The sequence below is a fragment of the Triturus cristatus genome, chromosome 4_1 (genome assembly GCF_964204655.1).
Source record: "Triturus cristatus chromosome 4_1, aTriCri1.1, whole genome shotgun sequence".
NCBI lineage: Eukaryota > Metazoa > Chordata > Amphibia > Caudata > Salamandridae > Triturus > Triturus cristatus.
The window spans coordinates 122,291,143-122,297,303 of record NC_140585.1 but is presented as its reverse complement, the minus strand read 5'-3'; the positions used below and the strand labels follow the sequence as shown (position 1 = coordinate 122,297,303).

General features: G+C 41.6%; 1 non-coding gene across 1 annotated transcript; it reads right to left on the bottom strand.

Moving 5' to 3' along the window:
- Positions 1 to 2,332: 2,332 nt before the first annotated feature.
- TRNAK-CUU (transfer RNA lysine (anticodon CUU)) lies at positions 2,333 to 2,405 on the bottom strand. The gene has a single exon. It is a non-coding gene; the product is annotated as a tRNA-Lys (tRNA).
- Between the last annotated feature and the right edge of the window lie 3,756 nt (positions 2,406 to 6,161).

The following is a 6,161-nucleotide window of genomic DNA, read 5'->3' as shown; positions in this document are numbered from 1 at the left end:
TAAAATAAGACGAAATGAAAATGGAAGGTGTGAAATTGTCATTTTGAGATTGCATAAGAAATCAAATTCCTCTCACGTGCTATAGAATACCTAAACACTTTTGATTAAACCACTTTAGTTGTTATAATGACACCAAATTTGAAAGCCATCTGTGACTTTTCTGTTCTTACTCTGCAACAACCATGGCAATTACAAGTTAAAAAGTAAAATGTATGCAAATTTTAGAATGGAGAATGCGGGCATCAATCCCGCTACCTCTCGCATGCTAAGCGAGCGCTCTACCATTTGAGCTAATTCCCCTGTGTGCTCACTCAGCATCACATTTCAAAAGTAACGTTACTGCTGTCCACACTTTATTTTAAGTCTAATTACCCATAACATGAGTGTTCAGTTCACTCCTAACTGATGCCTTAACTACACCTAGGGGATGTTTTACACTTCAGGTTGGCATGTTTAGTACTTGAATAGGAGTGATATCACTGTATGTTAACCTAGACTCAGGCCCTACCTAATCTTGGAGATACATTTCTCATGAATGAGTAACCAAGGGAGATACAATTTTTAGGAGTTAGTGCATGTCTAATGCAAGATTAATCACCATATTATGAGAGCCAATGCAATCATCCAGCAAAAAATACTCGTTTTCGCCCAACGTGGGGCTCAAACCCACGACCCTGATATTAAGAGTCTCATGCTCTACCGACTGAGCTAGCCAGGCTCCCACTTAAATATGGTATGCAGACTCATCATTTTTTATTAAGGAAAACCGTTTCTGGATATTCCTCTGCTCTTGTTTTGCAAGGAACTTCACTTTTATACATCCTTCAGAGGAAAGAATGTCAAGTAAAATAAGACGAAATGAAAATGGAAGGTGTGAAATTTTCATTTTGAGATTGCATAAGAAATCAAATTCCTCTCACGTGCTATAGAATACCTAAACACTTTTGATTAAACCGCTTTAGTTGTTATAATGACACCAAATTTGAAAGCCATCTGTGACTTTTCTGTTCTTACTCTGCAACAACCATGGCAATTACAAGTTAAAAAGTAAAATGTATGCAAATTTTAGAATAGAGAATGCGGGCATCGATCCCGCTACCTCTCGCATGCTAAGCGAGCGCTCTACCATTTGAGCTAATTCCCCTGTGTGCTCACTCAGCATCACATTTCAAAAGTAACGTTACTGCTGTCCACACTTTATTTTAAGTCTAATTGCCCATAACATGAGTGTTCAGTTCACTCCTAACTGATGCCTGAACTACACCTAGGGGATGTTTTACACTTCAGGTTGGCATGTTTAGTACTTGAATAGGAGTGATATCACTGTATGTTAACCTAGACTCAGGCCCTACCTAATCTTGGAGATACATTTCTCATGAATGAGTAACCAAGGGAGATACAATTTTAGGAGTTAGTGCATGTCTAATGCAAGATTAATCACCATATTATGAGAGCCAATGCAATCATCCAGCAAAAAATACTCGTTTTCGCCCAACGTGGGGCTCAAACCCACGACCCTGATATTAAGAGTCTCATGCTCTACCGACTGAGCTAGCCGGGCTCCCACTTAAATATGGTATGCAGACTCATCATTTTTTATTAAGGAAAACCGTTTCTGGATATTCCTCTGCTCTTGTTTTGCAAGGAACTTCACTTTTATACATCCTTCAGAGGAAAGAATGTCAAGTAAAATAAGACGAAATGAAAATGGAAGGTGTGAAATTTTCATTTTGAGATTGCATAAGAAATCAAATTCCTCTCACGTGCTATAGAATACCTAAACACTTTTGATTAAACCACTTTAGTTGTTATAATGACACCAAATTTGAAAGCCATCTGTGACTTTTCTGTTCTTACTCTGCAACAACCATGGCAATTACAAGTTAAAAAGTAAAATGTATGCAAATTTTAGAATAGAGAATGCGGGCATCGATCCCGCTACCTCTCGCATGCTAAGCGAGCGCTCTACCATTTGAGCTAATTCCCCTGTGTGCTCACTCAGCATCACATTTCAAAAGTAACGTTACTGCTGTCCACACTTTATTTTAAGTCTAATTGCCCATAACATGAGTGTTCAGTTCACTCCTAACTGATGCCTTAACTACACCTAGGGGATGTTTTACACTTCAGGTTGGCATGTTTAGTACTTGAATAGGAGTGATATCACTGTATGTTAACCTAGACTCAGGCCCTACCTAATCTTGGAGATACATTTCTCATGAATGAGTAACCAAGGGAGATACAATTTTTAGGAGTTAGTGCATGTCTAATGCAAGATTAATCACCATATTATGAGAGCCAATGCAATCATCCAGCAAAAAATACTCGTTTTCGCCCAACGTGGGGCTCGAACCCACGACCCTGAGATTAAGAGTCTCATGCTCTACCGACTGAGCTAGCCGGGCTCCCACTTAAATATGGTATGCAGACTCATCATTTTTTATTAAGGAAAACTGTTTCTGGATATTCCTCTGCTCTTGTTTTGCAAGGAACTTCACTTTTATACATCCTTCTGTGGTAAATAAAATTCCATTACCTGGACTGAATTTGATACAGAATCATAATAAAATAGCTCAGTAAAATGAGAGGCAGAATCCGTGATATTAGAGTTTCGGAATGGGCTTTATTCCAATAATCGATTATAATCGGATGCTCCAAGTTCCATCACCACGGGGGTTCAGGAAGTGAAGTACATACTTTATTGACAAGAAGTAACTTTTATAGTACATACATTATAGTGAAGCAAATACAGTAGGCGTAACAATTGATAAGGAACTTGACGTGGTACCTGCGTAACCGAAAATGGGTGTAATAAGGAGTAAAAAGGAAACATGATTGGTTATGATGTCATGTATAGGTGGATCTATAAGATAATACTTGGCATAGATGCGCGCGCAGCAGTATGACGTGTAATTGACGTGTAACTAGGGGGTGAAGGGGACTTGACATTAGCTCTACATGTGGAGACGAAAAGTCTGGGGGGTCAGGTCAACCTAATCCCAAATCATATCTAACATCCTATGTTTAAAGAACTATGTTATCCACAAAAGAAGGACTCTCGGACAAAATCTATTCTATACTGACTGTGCGTGCGTGTACAAGCGTCTAAGTGTCTACACTGAATGCGAGGGGGTAGGAATATTCCATGGTGACAGGGCTATGAATTACTTGCATGAGGACAGAGAAGCCGGGCCTTTTGCTTGGTAACTGGAAGAATGTTTACTTAAACTACTAGGCAGGAATGCATCGGCTGAGGGGGAAGCAGATAATTCGAAGGTGAAATACAGTTCTTGGCAAAGAATAGGCTGATGTCAGGCTTCGTGAGCCGCGCAGAGAATGAGACAAAGTTCATGGTCACAGATGCAGGCTCAGACTGGAGCTTTCAGAGGCAGAAGGCAAAAGGAGTTTGATGACAGAATCAGGGCCTACTTGCCTGGACTGTAAAATGGCATAAGTGAACCATATAAAGCCGGTGGCCTTTCATATTTAGGAATGGAATATCCGGCCCATTCATGGCGGATCTGACAGAGGACATGTTGACGGTGGACGCACATGTATTTGCGTCTTCATAACTGGAACTGGAGGGAACATACATGTACTTGTGACATGCACATAGAACCGTTGGGGTCCAAGATAGGGGACATAACTGACCAGGAAAATCCACATTTCCACATTCCCTCCTTGTCCCCTCCTTGCCCTTCAAGAGATATCAATCTTCATTAATCCATCGATCTGTTCATATAGCATCATTTGTTCTTCTTTCTTCTTCCGTGATCTTGAATGAAATCTTGGTGGTGGAATACACGATGTGGCACACAGACCACAAATCGCTGGCCCACATTGTAGACATAGACAGCAACTGAATAGTATGAGAAGGCCAATACCTAGGAAGGATAAAACTCTCCATCCCCAGGCTGATATCACACTCCAAAACCAACTGGACCAAGTCCAAGTGCCTGGGTTCTGGTGTATCTGGTTTACAATCTTATGAAGGCGAGTGATGGCTTTATATACAGATGGCGAATTTTCTGGTATGAATACGCAGCAGCTTGATCCGATGACCCTACAAGCTCCGCCCCTATCAGCCAGGATGACGTCAAGGACAAGACGATTTTGAAGCACAACAATCCGCATAGCAGACTGCTCTTCTGTTAAATTGCCTAAGGCGGAAATAGTCTCATTCACTACTGCTTCAAGGGTTCTGGTTAATCTACGTATCAGCTTACTATTAGTAACAGTACCTATATAGGGAAAGATGCCTTTATTAAAATCTACATACTTGTCCCATGCCGTCTCAGTGTAATCGACAATGGGGAGATCTCTCCGCTTTCTGTTGTGTACTAAATGAATATTTCTGTAATAATCAGGAGGAGCTAGAAAAACGGGTGGCAGAAGGAATGCAATGTAGCAGGTACCATCCCAATCTGGAGGTAGACGCATATATGCAGTCTGACCACATATAAAGTAGGAGTGGCGAGAAGCTTTAAATGAAGATTTGCCTTGATCACTGAATTCTACTATAGTAGTGCATTTACTATGGCCCATATGTATGGAACCAACCTTTCTTACACACAATTCACCCTTCGCTGGGAATACTGACATGGTGGGTAAGACTAGTTCAACTTCGGATACGACATTTAGAATCATGAGATTAGGTGTAAAATTACCTAATCCATATACTTCATTTTCTAGATCAGTTCCTGTTCTTTTGGGGCGACCCTCCTTGTCAGGGTAGCAGACCTTGAGTAAAACTAGGTTCAGGTTTCCCCATATCCAATGATCTTGGTAAACTGCTGTGTCTGAGTCTATGGAATTGATTAAACTAAACCATGCTCCACAGGAGCCATTATGTGTGAATGGATGTGGAAGGAAAGGTAGGACTCCTTCATAATTCTGATAGGGAGGGAGTCGGCCACACACCCAACAATTGGTGGCATTACTAGTCTGATGGGAATGATGTAACATACTAATGAAAGTGTTATTGCGCAGCGCAAGTCTATAAGATAATTCATGCGGAGGTAAGTCACTAAAAGAATGTTCAGCAGTAACATTATAAACATGTCTAGAAATAGGGTAATATATATGCAACAACATACTCGTAATAATTACTAAAAGACTTAATAAAAACATAATTAATAATGTCCCCATACAGTGGCTACGCAGTGATTTACAATACGCCTGTCGTTTCAACATTTTCCGGGTATTTTCTCTACTCAGGTCCAAGGAATACATGTCAGAGACAATTCAACCGCTTCACCTTGGAGAGGACTTAAACAATCAAATTGCTCGACTGGTTGGGCCTAAGCTTTAGTTTGTAGTTCTCAGAGTCATTCGGTTCAACAAAGGGAAGTTTTGAATCAGTCTGTAAGGGAGTGCAGGGCACAATGTCTATATCCGAGGATAGTCCATGAAATTTCTTGATATGACTTGAATGAATCCAGCCCTTGCGGCCCTCGATCTTCACGGCTGTCCTCGTGGTCAACAGGACCAACTTGGGTGCTTTCCACCTGGGCTCCAGCTGAGTCTTTCGGTCGAAATTCCTCACAAACACAAGATCACCCGGAACAACGTCATGGGGTTTCACCTCAGTGTTGTCGGGAAAGGCTGCAGCTACCTGTGAACGACAAGATTGTAGTGCAGACATCAAGGAAGCCAAGTAATCTGTCAGCATATTACAGTCAATATCAGTTATTTTGCGTGGTATGGGCGTCCCCCACATATTCGGTGGTCTGCCGAAGATCACCTCATACGGGGATAGCCCTGTTCGTGAGTGTGCTACCATTCTCATGTAAAAGAGTGCAACGGGTAACGCTACTACCCAGTCGACACCTTTTTCTCTGCATATTTTGGACATTCTGATTTTCAGGATCTGGTTATGTCTTTCTACGAGACCTGCTGCCTCGGGGTGTCGGACACAGTGGAATTTCCACTGATATCCTAACAGAAGTGAAACGTGTTTCATTAATTCGGATGAGAACGGCTGGCCGTTATCTGAGTGAACAGCACGTGGTAAACCGTATCGTGGGAAGAATTCTCGAACCAACTGTTTGGCAGTAGTCGGGGCAGTGTAATCTGAAACCGGGTATGCCTCTGTCCAACGGGACAGAGCGCAGACAACTACAAGAACATATTTGAATCCTCGACATCGTTCCATCTGGATA